We start from the raw sequence: 13250 nt of genomic DNA, 5'->3' as shown, positions 1-13250 counted from the left end.
TCCTTTCACTGCACATTATTTTCACTGAGCTACACAGGAATGATGAGAAAATATCGAGATCTGGCAATCGAAGTTGGCAGGCTGTGGCTTAAATACACTAAAGTTATCCCAATAGTTATCGGTGCACTTGGCACCATTTCAAAGAAGCTGTCTAACTATTTAAAGCAATTAAACATCAACGAAATGACACCGTATGACCTACAAAAAACATCATTATTTGAAACAGTCCATATTTTACGACGCTACCTGACAGACTATTCTTAGATTCTTGGATAGAATCTGAATTTTTCTGTATCACTAGTCAAATTGTTGTTTAAATAATGTTGTTTAAATCTTGTTTTGACTATGTATCAATTATGTGAATAAACAACAATAAAATAATAATAATTTTTTTAATAGTAATAGTAATTTATTGATTGCTAAAATATTTACACATACACTAGACATCTTGAGTGACATTGCAACTTATAATTTTACAGAATCCAGCTCTAAGTGCTGCATTTTCTATATTGATTTCAACTAAAATTTTTAATAGTATTTTTTGCCTCTATATATGTATTTACAATACATGTTCTTCTAATGTTAACAATGAAGATTGATTATTCAGAATTTTTTGTATAATATTTTTTTTGTTTATATAATTTTTTGATTATAAGAATAATTTATTACATTATTTTTTTATGTTACATAAGAGTATTATCACACAATCAGTATCTTCTTTATTGTTGTATACTTTACTAACAACTGTTTTATTACATAATCTGCTTCTTTGGTTATAAGGATTACGTGTGGTTGAGTGAGACGAGTTAATCCCACCTACTTCGAAGCTTGGGTTAGCTTTTGTGAAGAGAGAGAGAGTGGGATTTAGGCTTCACTATTTATGTTGTTGCTACTGTTTATGTATGGGATGTTGGCATTGGATGCTAGTGATTTGTGATTTGCATATTAGTGTTAATGGTATATTAACTTTGTTGGTATATTTTCCAGAGTTCGTGTTTTAATATTCTTTAGTTATCTCTGTGTTTTAAATTTCTTGGTAGGTTGTTGATTTGCGTGGGTATCTGACGTGATCTCACAAAAGAACTGTATGAATTGTTGAAGGGTGTAGTGATGTAGAGAGTTGTTGTGGGTCGTGTTAGACGATGTGTGTCTCTGTGGTTTCGATAGGTGATGTTGAAGTAATTCCTTGTTAATGTCATGTAGTGTTTCAGGTTTTTAATGCTCAGAATTCTGTGTATCGCCATGTGTTTGTCGGATATTCATTGTTGCGTGTAAGGTGTCCAGATCACTGTTGACACGATTTTCCTGTGTAATGTTTCTAATTTTGTTAGGTGGCTGTTTGATGTGATTTATTCCGTATCTGAGTAGGGATTCGCAGATACCGTGATATGAGTTTTTTATGTTAAAAAAAAAAATCAGCTAACACCTATGTTGTTCACGTATAGGAAGTAGGCGGGGCCGTTTACCCTATCTAACTTTGGAGACTGAGTGAGCAGTTCAATCTCCACTGATAACCAATCAGAGAGATAGCTAGCCCAGGGCTATCACTGATTCATCGGTAAGCAGTGTAAAGGGCGGCAAACTAGTGCGGCCATCTCGTGGTCTCTAACCCTAACACAATATTTTTAATGTCTGAAAATAGTGTGGGTTCTACGGTCGATTTTCTTGAGTTTACGGGACGAAAAACCCGAGTTTACGGGAGAAAAAACCCGCTATCCCGTGCCAGAGATCGACTAACTCGGGAACCGGCCGAAAAAAGGCTTAGAAAAATTTCCTCTAGTCGTCGACTAGATTGAACCACCAAATCCTTTCTTCGTGCGGTCAAGCGCTGTAGAGGTCTCTCTCTCTCTCTCTCTCTGTTAATACTACAGAACCAGAGTTATGTTGGATGGAATAATGTCTTTAACTTGGAAGAGTTTTGATGCGATGATCCGGAGTTTGGTGTGTAGGTATTCTGTATGTTTTGTCCATTTAAGTGTGGGAATCTATATAGAGAGCGAGGGATTTTGCATGTGTTACAGGTTTGATTTCGGAACATTGGCAGGTATTTTTGTTGTTAATGTAGGGGTATGTGTGACAGTGTATCGATAGTGATGCGGAGCGTATGATTCTTGGGTTGTGTATTATCAACAGCTGTGTTTTGGTGCCGTTGATTAGAATTGTGTTTTGGTGGAAGTATGTTGTGATTTCATTTAGGTCTTGCGGATTGCTGTGTTAATGTCCGTGTTGATTGCAAGTAGTGCAGTGTCATCTGCGAATTGAAATATTTGACTTCTTAAGGATATGTTATGAACATCGTTAATGTATATATTGAAGAGAGTGAGAGATAATATGGCACCTTGGGATACACCGTGTTTTATTTGTATACTCCGACTGTGACATGTACCTATTTTTGTTACTTGTGTTCTGTTTGAGAGGTAGTTCTTGAACCATGTATGCAGTGTTTCTCTTATACCTATTGAGTATAGTTTGGTGAGTAGTATGTCATGTTCAAGTGTATCAAATACTTTGGTTAAGTCCAGCACTATAAGGACGGCGTACTTGTTTTTGTCGAGAGCTTTGTTTATTGTGTCGGCGATGTCTTCTAATAAAGTGATGGTGCTTTTTGTTTTCTGAAAGCCGTATTGGTTTTGTGAGATGATGTTGTACTTCTGCAAATAGCTCTGTAGTCTGGTGTGTGTTATTTTTTCTACAGTTTTTGAGATGACTGGTAGGGTAGCTATTGGTTTGTAGTTCTGAGTATCGTTTCTTTTGCAGTTTTTGTATATTGGCGTAATTACTGCAGTTTTCAGTTGTTGTGGAATAATGCCTGTGTCGAATATTATGTTTACGAGTTTCAAAAGAATTGGATTTATTTGTTCAAATGTGTGTTATAAGGTCTGTGAGTCGTATTTTGTCTATTCCTGGAGTGGTCTTTGGTTTTAGTTGTAGGCGTGCTTCTTTCAGTTCCTGTTTTGTTACGGGTGGGAAATAGATCGCTTGTTGTTGACTTTGTGTCGGTTGAGTTTTGTTGATCGTTGGTAGTTTGTCTTTTTTTGAGTTGTGTGATATTGATTGTAAAAGCATAGTTGAATGAGTCTGCTAGTTCCTCTTGGTTTATGTCCTGACCGAAGCTTTTTGCAATAAAATCTTGTGCTGAAGTTTTCTTTTTTCGAGTTACTAATTCGTTGAGTGTAGCCCATGTTTGCTTAATGTTGTCGTCATATTCCATGAATTTTTGGAAGTAGTAGCGTCTTTTTGCCCCACGAATTTTTGTTGTTAGTTAATTTCTTGTGTTTTTGTATAAGGTTTGTAAATGTATGTTACTGGGTGATTTTTTTAAGTTTTTTCCATAGATTTTCTTTTGCAGTAATACTATTTAGTATGTCGTCATTTATCCATGGATTGTTGTCTGTTTGTCGCCTCGTTTGTGTAGGCTTTGTTGCTTTTTTGTATATTTCTGTGAACTTTAGTTGAAAATTCTCGTATAATGTTACAGGATCATTTATTTTAAGTAGGGAATTCCAGTCTGTATTTTTTACATGGTTATCGACAATGCTCTTTAGTATGATCGAGTTTTGTCGACTTTTGTGGTGGTGGGAAGGTAACGTAATAAAACTAAGATGAGATAAAGTAATAATCGGCAATTATGATGATGATGTATATGTATGGATGGGAGCTCGTATGTTGGTATGATCAATGCATGATTGTGTTAGTGAGTTATTGAGTATTTCTTCTCTTGTTGAGGAGTTAATGGTAGGGTTTATGTGTTAGTGGTTGAAGAAGCGTGGTTAAGAGTATTTATGTTAATGTCTCCTATTAGGATGAGCCTGTGTGTGTTGTACAGGGTTCGATGCCGCTTAGCCATGCTTCTAACTCATGAAGAAAGCTGAGTGGATATAGTGTCAAATACAGAAATGTATTTGATACTATTGTGGCTATTTGTGATCTCCAAAATTAGTGTTTCCGCATGTTCGAAATGAGTTTGCTTTTCAGTCACATTGTATTTTCTTTGATAAATGCCACGATGCCACCTCCTCTTTTGTTTGATCTACATAAGTTGTAGGTTTGGTAATTATTTTTGTTGTATTCGTAAATTTCTGTCGTTTATTGCAACTTCAGTCAGTATTAGGCGCATTTATGTTAATCATGGTGTATTTTAGCTGTGTCATCAATGTAAGCCAGTGTTTTTTTATACTTCTTATGTTTGTGTGTACGATAGTGAAGTTGGTATTGGTGGAAATGTTGTCGGACCATTTCTTCAAAGACCTTGAAGTTTATGTTGTCTGACTGGATATGTTCGCCTATGTTTGAGATCTCCATTATATAGTTTTTAAGTGATTTCTAATCTTATTATTAAGGATGTGAAAAGTTAGTGTTTTATATTGGTAGGCTGTGTGAGTCAGATTCACTTGTAATTATGTATACTCGAGTGTTTTCATTCTTACTCATAAATATTTGTGAATTCTTAGTCCACAGGAACTTGTAGTTTTTCTCTGTTTTTGTCTTCCTTGCTTGTTATAGAAGATGTTTGAAGTATAGAGCCCAGTGTTCGTTATATAGATTGGTGTTGGGAGTTTCATATCAGTTAGGATCGTTGTTGTCGGCCTTGTGTTCTTGCTTGCTGCAAGAATGGAGTCTCTCAGATTTCTGTTGGTAAAACGAGCGATGATTGGTGGCGGTCTCTCTTTGTTTTTTTGTGGGCCTCGGTTAATAGAGGCGTTATCTCTGGTTGCGATTTGTATTCCAATTTTGATGCCGATCAGTTGCATTATGTTGCTTAAGTCTTCTGTATTTTATTTTGTTATTCCCTCAATTTGAAGTTCTTTTCTCTTTCTTTTTGTACCATGTGCTCCATTTGACACTTGAGTGTGTTTACTTTTTGCACAATTCTTGATTTTCGCGTTGGAGTGTTTCTTGCGTTTCTATCGCTACGGTTAATTTTGTCTTTATTTCTCTCACGGTTCCTAACATTTCTTCAGAGGTCTCGTTATTGAACTGTATGTAACGTTCATACTCCTCAAACAAATTTTTTTGTTGATTTGTTCCATGTGTGTACTTAGCAAGTCTTTCACCATGAGTTTAAATGAATCAAAGTTTTCTGTAATTTTAGGATCAGGAAGCGGCTTACCTTGATGTGCGTCGTTACTTTTCTTTGGTGTCGGTCTTTGTTCTTCATTTTCTCACGGAGCTGTTGAAATCGCCATTCGGTCCGTTTCGCGGCTCCTTTTGCTTTCCACATACTTTCTGAGATCCCTGAACAGTGGAAGTGTTGTTTTTTTGTTACATCCGGAACAATGCGGCCCATCCCCTTCATCGCTTAATGGCTTATTGCACTTGTTACAGCTCATTTTGCTTGACCTTAGCTGTCTTGTGACCTTTAGCCTTTCTTCCCGTTAGCAACTATAGTGCGACTTTTAAAATGGCGACGTCCTTTGTTATTTGTTGGCTGGTGACTGCAGTACACTCTATGAACTTCCAGCACTGAAAATTTGAATATTACTTATCCGATACGTCCCTGTCTTCAGCGTGACTAGTAGAATTAAATAGCAGCACTTTCAAATTAAAAACATGAGTTAAATAACACTTTAAACCTATAAAACCAGCGATACAGCGTACGTACATACGTCTGCCTACACAGCGCCCTCTATGCCAATATACATAATAATAATAATAATAATAAATAATAATAATAATTTAAACCACAGTTTATTACCTTTCAAGGAAATTACACGAGTGTGGGGTACCTTTTGTTACATGTTATTAAAATTATTATGATTAAGACAATTCCTATTCCTATTAGTGGTCCTAACAAGCACTTGAGGACCCACGACCTTTCCCAGTATTCCTGCACCGTAACTCGAGGATAAGGGGAATTAGCTCTATGCCTACCGGCGTGTCCTATGCCTTAGATACCTGTGTTCAAGGGGCCGCTGGTTCTGGGGGACAAAAAACCCTACCTATGTATGAGACCGGCTAACTCAGCTTTCGTCGAAAGAGACCAGATAAAGATTCCTTACATCACTGACAGGAATCGAGCCCTTTGGTAGGGAAGATTCCCGACAAAAAGGCTTCGTCAATACCGACTCAGCTACGAAGGCTTTATCATTAGGACAATATAATACTATAATTAAGGTTAAAAATAATAGTAATCTTAACAAAAACAATCCGCAGTTACAGTTTTACATTAAAACAGTTAAACAGCTATTTTTGCATTTTGTCATTTTAATTTTACAATTTATATGTTATTCACAATTCACATTAACAATTACTGTTTTGTTAACATGCAATAGAATTCAATGTTTCCCAACCTGTGGTCCGGGGGTCCGCGAGTAATTCAAAGGAGTCCGCAGGATAGTTATTTTCATTCAACTTTATCTTTTCACGTTGCTCACACCTGGCCTAATTGATATGTTCATATTCTTCGGAATATCTCCATTTATAACAGTATTGCATTGCTATAAATGACACATTTAGTGTTATAAAATTGTGATTTATTACTTCAAATTTATGGTATGTAAAATATAAAAAAATTTCATTTTGGGTTTCATGGGGGCCGCGGAGAATTAACATTCGCCACAGGGGGTCTACGACATTTAAAATGTTGGGAAACACTGCAATAGATAATGGAAAATGCATTCATTTCACTTTTCACAATAATAATTTACAATGAAACTTCACAATTTTACAACTTTACAATTCTCTGCTAACTATGTGTACAATTCAGTACAATAATTTCGTATCACTTTATTTCACTTTTCATTACCTCTCAGAGAATGACATATATTTTATAATATTTAGGCCACAGTGCTATAATTTCTTACATTACACTTTTCACTCTTAATATCTTTATAACTTGCATAATATGGAATTCATGTAACAGAAAAATAACGATTAGAGTAATCGTTTGCAAATAATAGTTCACAGTCGCACGAGGTAGATAATATGATTACATGGTGCATTTTATATTTTTATTATGAATATATTTCTTTCTTTTTAAAAAAAAAATTGACAAAAGTGTTATCATTATCATACAGCTATTCACTATTATTATTACCCCAAGACCTCATGGAGTCAAAGACTCATATTATATTTTCGGTTTAGTACAGAATGTTATATATATATATATATATATATATATATATTAATAGTAATAGTAATTTATTGATTGCTAAAATATTTACACATACAATAGACATCTTGAGTGACATTGCAACTTATAATTTTACAGAATTCAACTCTAAGTGCTGCATTTTCTACATTGATTTCAACTAAAATTTTTAGTAGTATTTTTTTGCCTCTATATTATGTATTTACAACACATGGTCTTCTAATGTTAAGAATGAAGATTATTCAGAATTATTTGTATAATAATATAATATAATATAATATAATATAATATAATATAATATAATATAATATAATATAATATAATATAATATAATATAATCAATGGCGGCTGGTGACAATAGAAACAGGTGGGGCCAGGGGCCCAAAACAACTTAATTTTTTTTATATTTATATAGTGGTTCTATTATTGATTTATGGTTATTATTTCTATTACAATAATGTTTAGTCAGACTCCACTGATGCATTGCGCTATTATTATTATTATTATTGTTCCGGGAAACTCCAAGGAGTGGACAGACTCATCGAGGGAGGCCCTAACATCATATCAAGAACAACTATTCGACATTCACACAGTATCTATCATACCTTGCCTTGAACTCATTCACGGTCGTAGCACCCACAACAGACTCTGGAAGCTTATTCCACTCATTCACTACTCTCCAAGTAAAAAACCTAGCTCTAACACCCTTGTCAACCACGCTCTTGCCCAGCTTCCATTCATGGCCCCTAGTCCTCCCACCACCAGTCATATTTTCAAAAATATCTTCTGGATCAATCTTATAGAAACCCTTCAGTAATTTGAATGTCTCAATCATATCACCCCTCCTTCGCCTATCGTCCAAACTCTGCAACCCACAAACCTTCAACCTATTCTTATAAGGTTCATTCCACAGACCTGCTATCATCTTGGTCACTCGTCTCTGGATCCTCTCCACTTCCTCCCCATCACGAAGAAACCCTGGTGCCCATAACTGGGCACAGTAGTCCAGATAGGGTCTTATCAAGGCTCGATACAGTGGAACAACAACTTGTTTGTATCTGCATGTTAAGTATTTTTCAGAAGCCAAGTGATTTGGTGAGCTATTTTAGTCACTTTTGCAATGCTCCACCTAAACTTCAATTCCCTATCCACCAACACTCCCAAATCCCTGGCCTCATCAATCTCCTGGAGTACGGTTCCACCAATGCGATATACTGCTGCTATTCTTTTCACCCCAAAGTGCATAACCTTACACTTTGGCACATTAAATTGACATCCATTTTTCCTAGCCCAGTCCTCCAAACTGTCCAAATCATCCTGTAAAATTTTAACATCCTGTGCACTCATAATTGCTCTACCCAACTTTGCATCATCAGCAAACAAGTGAACACTTCTCAAATCCTTTCCTATATCATTGATGAACAAATTGAAAAGCAATGATCCAAGAACAGAGCCCTGTGGCACTCCACTAGTCACAAGCCGTCTTTTAGACTCCACTCCTGAATAAACCACTCTCTGGCATCTCTCCTTCAACCATCCTCCTATCCATCTCACCAACCCTATATCTATCCCCACCTGCTCCAGTTTACTGATTAGGGTTCTATGTGGTATCCTATCAAAAGCCTTGGCAAGGTCCAGTAGTATTACTGTAAACCCATTACCCCTATCCAGTTCAGCCGTCACTGTGTTATAAAACGTGAACTAGTTACTGAGGCATGATCTACCCTTCACAAAACCATGTTGTCCCCCATATAATATCCCACTTTCATCTATCCAATCCTGTATTCTTTTCTTGACTAATTTCTCTAAGACCTTGACAGTGATTCCTGATATGCTAATCGGTCGGTAATTTACAACAGCAGTCTTGGAACCACCTTTATGCAGTGGAACTATTTTCCCCTCTTTCCACCCCCTCGGGACTAACCCAGACCCGAGACTCAAATTAAACAAAATGGTCAAGGGTACTGACAATTCTTTAGCTGCTTCTCGTACAACATGAGCTGGTATACCATCCAATCCTACAGATGTATTGACATTGAGGTTATGCAATAGACTACTCACCTCCACTTAATTCCCCACAATTCCCGTATAATCTACTGGTACATTCGTTTCTGCAATGTCACCACCTGGATAATATATTCTTGCAAAGTGCTCACTCAGTAACTCAACTATATCAACTGATTCAGTTACCTCCCTACCATCGGCATTCTTTAAAATCATTCTGCCATGTACATTTTTCCTTTTACTTGCTACATATCTAAAAAACTGTTTAGGATTCTCTTTAGCCTGCATGGGCAATATTCTTTCGTAATCCTTTTTTGCTTTTCTTACCACACTCGTTACCCTTCTGGCCTGCGCTTTATATACCGTTCATGTGCCTGCCGGTGACCTTTCTCCTTAAATTCCCTCCATAGTTGTCTCTTTTTTTGCAGCTCAAGCTTAATGGTGTTATTCATCCATTTAACCCTATTTGATTTATTATTCGGACTCTAGGTATACAGTCAGCCATTGCTTCATGCAAACACTTCTTAACTACCTCCTATGCACTATCGACTTCTAGTCCTTGCAGTTGTACATGCCATGGCACTGAACCAAGCAAACTCCTAAGCTTGTCATACTTACCAGCCCGATAATTCCACATTTACCCTGTCTTAATTGAAAATTCTACACCTTTAGCCACCTCCCAAGTCATGACCCTATGATCACTCTCACCGATTGGTGGCAATGTGGTCATATTTGTTACAGCCAAATCCTCAGATGTAATTACTAGGTCATGCACTCTCTGACCCCTAGTATTTTCCATTACATGCTGTCGTAGATAGTTATCCCTTAATAACCGCATAAAATCCAATTCCTTCCTCCCGTGTGTCCTCTCCTCACTCCAATCAATGCGACCATAGTTGAAATCTCCCATAATAATCACCCTCCTTCCACTCATTTTTTCTATTTGCTTGCACACACTGTCACCACTATCACCTGGTCTATAGCAGCACCCAATTGTATATTTAGTTCTGCTAGCCACAATCTCGCACCAAATGGCCTTAAATGTGCTCTTTTCTCTATCCTGCAGTTCAACTTCTATTCTCCTTGGCTTCAGCTCATCAGCTATCATCAACAATACTCCTCACCCCATTTTATTCTCCCTGTCATTGCTGAACACACTATACCCATCACATTCAATCCCACTAGCTATATCATCTACAGGCAGCCATGTTTCACTAATACCAATAATCTGTGGGCTGGAAGTGCCAACCATGGCCAAAAACTCTTCCTTCTTGTTCCTAATACTCCTAGCATTAGTGTACATGAATTTAAGACCCCCATTAGCCCCAACCCACGTTGATCCCTTATATTAACTATCCCACTCTGATTTGTTGTCCTTATTTGCTCGGGCATGTTATATTCATTCATACATTGAACTGCCTCCCTAAGGACTGTATATCTACTCCACACCTCCCTTAATAAATCTAGTTTCCGTGAATTTGCACATCCACCACATTCAGCAACACTTTCTCAAGTCTTCTTACATCGCAATAACCATTCAAATGCAAGCTATCCATCTTATATAGATCCTTTCGCCCATCGAACTCACTCCACAAATTCCACACCACTCATCATACATAGCCCACGCATAAAGTCATTCGCAATTATGGCCCTCCTTTTAAACATTTCACTGTCATACCGTGGCAAAAGACTAATCATTCTAACTCTCTCACTCTTTTCTTTTGCTACCTCAAACAATTCATTCAGGTCTTCTATCATTTCCATTTTGTCTCCTTTCAAATCATTCGTACCTGCCACAACAATCATTTCTTTCACCCTTTCCTTTTGCCCTCTAATAGACTCAGTTACATCCTTTATGGTCGCACCAGGTTGGTACGATTTTGTCAAATCCTCTACTATCACACCGCGTACTATCGCGTCTCCATACGGCACTCTATCCTTCATTTTGTTAATGTTCACACTCATACGTCTATTTTTCCTGTCATACTTTTTATTATTGGCTGGTGCATTCAGTCGACTTTTGCTCATACGCTCAGCTGCTGTTTTGCCCTTTGTATCGCACCATTCAACAACGCGATCTCACTCATTGCATCTATCTCATCTTTTTTATTCTCAGTGAAACCATTAATACTATCATTCACACTTTCTACATTCATACTCTCACAATTCTCTGGTACAACCTTGCCGTTTCTTGTCATATCCCTATTTTCTTCATTCTGAAGTTTGACAAAAATATCACACTCACGATCCGAAATACTCTTCAATTTGTCATTCTCCCTTCATTTTCTACACACATTCACTCATTTATTATCATCTAACCACACTCCGCAAAGCGTACATTTCGCAGCTGGTACACTGAATCATCTCTTTTATATTACCGTTCTTTGATAAAGATGGCGAACCATCATTACTGCCTGGCATTTTCCTTCATACTGGAGCCATACTTACTTGCAACGTATTTAATCAAATTATAAATTATAACACACCAAAAACACAAAAAAATGCACTAAGAGACGCAAAACAAATAAAAGTATGCAATATTAAATAAATTTATCAACGATAACTGAAAAATAATACTTATCTTATCCGGAGCTTTCACCAACACTACACACTACGAATCCCTCTAGCGGCGACAGCCCTAATAAAATATGTTATAAAGACACACAAAATACTCTAAAAACACGAAAATCTTTCTAATATACTATAAAACCAATTTTCTAAGGAAAAACACACACAAAAAACACCAAAAATCACCAATTTTACACAGTGCTAAATTACACCGACCACTCACCATATAACCTCGAACCCGTTTTTTTTAATTGGAAAAACGAGAAACGTTTTTCCAATAAACTATCGATTTTTTTCATAGTTAAAATATATTGTTTATGGACATAATAAAAATGTAAACTTTAAAATAAATTATAACAAAAAACGACAACAATAATTAAACACACTAAAAACAATACAACAGAACAACAACGAGAATAAATGATAAGACAATGAAAGAATCGCGCGCTATTTACGTACAAACGCAGTGATTGGGCCAGACTAAACGAGCTCCAAGATAAGCGTTGCGCCCGGTAAACAAAAACGATCGCTAGTGTACGTGCTCATTCATGACTTGTGTTCTACACTTATAAAATAGGACCAGCCGTGGTTGGCCCCAGAGACCGTACTAAATCTCATTATACAATATTGCCACAAAATACTACAGTATTTTTTTTATTAATCAATAAAACGTGTTGGAAATATATAAAAAAATAATAATTACAAGATACATATTTTTTAAAACTACAATTATTGGGTTCCTTATACAAATATAGGTGGGGCGCGGCCCTTATAGACAAGCCTCCCCTGAATATAATATAATATAATATAATATAATATAATATAATATAATAACTTATTATTATTATTATTACGGTTCTGGTATTGTGATTTGGAAATTAATTGTAGTAGTTAACTAATGAGGATTATTTGATTAAGCTGTGCCAATCCTACCTACTTCGAAGCAACAGTTAGCTTTTATGAATAGAGTAGGATTAGAATACAATATTTATGTTTGGCGTTTATTGTGGATTGAAAGTAGGCATTGGATGCTGCTGATTTGGAAAATGTAAATAGGTGAGAGCGCTATATTAATTCTGTTGGTATAACTTCCACATTTCGTGTTTTAATGTTCTGTAATTGTCTAAGGTGTTTTAAATTATGTGGTAGGTTGTTGAGTTACATGAGTATGAGATGTGATCTCACTGCACAACTGTATGAGTTGTTGACGGATCTAGAGGGGAGTGCAAAGAGTTGTGGTGGGTTGCGATACGTATATATGTTTTTATGATAGGTGTTCTTGAAGTAATTCCTTAGTAACATTAAATAGTGATTCAGATTTTTTAGGCTCAGGATTTTGTGCATCGCCATAAAGTGTTCAGTTATTCGCTGTTGTATGTGAGGCCTCCAAATCGCGGTTGAAATAATTTTCCGATGTAATGTTTCTATTTTAGCTAGATGGCTGTTTGATGTGTTATACCCTACCCAAGTAGCGATTCGCAAATACCATGATATAGGAGTTTTTTACTTTATATGAAATCATGTATTTTCCTTTGAAAAGTTTTGCTGCAATGATGTGGAGTTCAGTATGTAGGTATTCTATATGTTT

Source organism: Typopeltis vanoorti, chromosome 5, assembly GCF_054136105.1.
Source record: "Typopeltis vanoorti isolate ZY-2024b chromosome 5, IOZ_Tvanoo_1.0, whole genome shotgun sequence".
In the NCBI taxonomy this organism is placed as follows: Eukaryota; Metazoa; Arthropoda; class Arachnida; order Uropygi; family Thelyphonidae; genus Typopeltis; species Typopeltis vanoorti.
Note: the sequence above shows the minus strand (reverse complement) of the source record.